Source organism: Oryctolagus cuniculus, chromosome 19, assembly GCF_051225735.1.
Source record: "Oryctolagus cuniculus isolate XC-2025 breed Fujian yellow rabbit chromosome 19, ASM5122573v1, whole genome shotgun sequence".
In the NCBI taxonomy this organism is placed as follows: domain Eukaryota; kingdom Metazoa; phylum Chordata; class Mammalia; order Lagomorpha; family Leporidae; genus Oryctolagus; species Oryctolagus cuniculus.
The window spans coordinates 776514-778217 of record NC_142885.1 but is presented as its reverse complement, the minus strand read 5'-3'; the positions used below and the strand labels follow the sequence as shown (position 1 = coordinate 778217).

Below are 1704 nucleotides of genomic sequence, written 5' to 3'. Positions count from 1 at the left end.
GAACACAACAAGCAAGAATCCACACAGGTCCTATGGGAGAGAGAACAGAGTCACACGATCTCCCCCACATTAGTAGTGGTTTTGGTCCTTTCCATGTTGGTTCAGGAGTTTGTTTATAATCCACTAATGGACAATGGTGCAGCTTTTGAGGGGCAAAAATGTTTCCTTGCTTGGGCTTCCTCTGTTCAAAAACTGCCTGAAGGGTAAGATAAATGATTAAGTGCAAATAAAATAATAGACATTGCTTGATTAATTTGTACTGCAATGCTTACCCCTTTCTTTAATTGTTTGTGTAAAAAGGTTTTAACAGTGTGATGTGGTGGAGTGGGGAGGGGGGCGGGGAAGGAGGGGAGGGAGCCGAGGAGGAAGATGGTGGAGAGCTGGAGGCTGGCGTGCCGCGACCCGGGAGGACTAAGCGGGAGCGGGACCAGCTGTACTAGAGTGCTACTCGGACGTGTCGGTCCACGGAGGAGATGATCGCCGGTCGCGTCCGCACGGACGCCTACCGCCTGGGGATCCTGCGGAACTGGGCAGCGCTGCGAGCGAAGACGGTGCTGGATGTGAGCACGGGCACCGGCATTCTCAGCGTCTTCTGTGCCCAGGCCGGGGCCGGCGCGTGTACGTGGTGGAGGCCAGCGCCATCTGGCAACGGGCCCGCAAGGTGGTGCGGCTCAACGGGCTGGAGGACCGGGTGCTCATCCTGCTGGGGCCGGTGGAGACAGTGGAGCTGCCAGAGCAAGTGGATGCCATCGTAAGCGAATGGATGGGCTACGGACTCCTGCACGAGTCCATGCTGAGCTCCGTGCTGCACGCGCGGACCAAGTGGCTGAAGGAGGGCGGGCTTCTCCTGCCGGCCTCTGCCGAGCTCTTCGTAGCCCCCATCAGCGACCAGATGCTGGAATGGCGCCGAGGCTTCTGGAGCCAGGTGAAGCAGCACTATGGCGTGGGCATGAGCTGCCTGGAGAGCTTCGCCACGTGCTGCCTCATGGGCCACTCGGAGATCGTGGTGCAGGGCCTGTCCGGCGAGGATGTGCTGGCCCGGCCCCAGCGCTTGGCTCAGCTTGAGCTGGCCCGCGCCTGGAGCAGGAGCTGGAGGCTGGCGTTGGTGGGCGCGACGGTTCGGCGCCCCTGCAGGGCTTTGCCATCTGGTTCCAGGTGATCTTCCCTGGAGGGGATTCGGAGAAACCCCTGGTGCTGTCCACCTCGCCTTTTCACCCGGCCACACACTGGAAGCAGGCGCTCCTCTAGTTGAATGAGCCGGTGCAAGTGGAGCAAGACACGGACATTTCTGGAGAGATCACTCTGCTGCCCTCCCGGGACAACCCCCGCCGCCTGCGCGTGCTGCTGCGCTACAAAGTGGGGGAACAGGAGGAAAAGACCAAAGGCTTTGCCATGGAGGACTGAGCGCCGCTTTTTCTCCCAGCGACCTCCCAAGGCGGCCTGACCTGAGGAGGAGAGGTGTAGGGAGGTTGGAGGAGAAAGGGCGATCCCACGTGCAAGTAGGGGGCAATGTCTGCTCCCTTTTCCCTCAGGGCTGCTGGGGCAGGAACCTGACTTCAGTCTCCCTTTAAGGAGATTCTTCTAACGGTTTTATTTTTTTTTTCTACAAAGTGGTCCCCTCCCCACTCTTCAACCAAGAGATACACCATGCTTGTTAGTGGGCGTTTAAGCCTCAAAAGCATGTGGTACCGAACATTTGGGTTT

The 1704-nt window shown here is 58.7% G+C and overlaps 1 pseudogene; it reads left to right on the top strand.

Annotated features, from left to right (window-relative positions):
* Window positions 1-314: 314 nt before the first annotated feature.
* Window positions 315-1404, top strand: LOC149120268 (protein arginine N-methyltransferase 6-like; annotated as a pseudogene).
* Window positions 1405-1704: the final 300 nt, after the last annotated feature.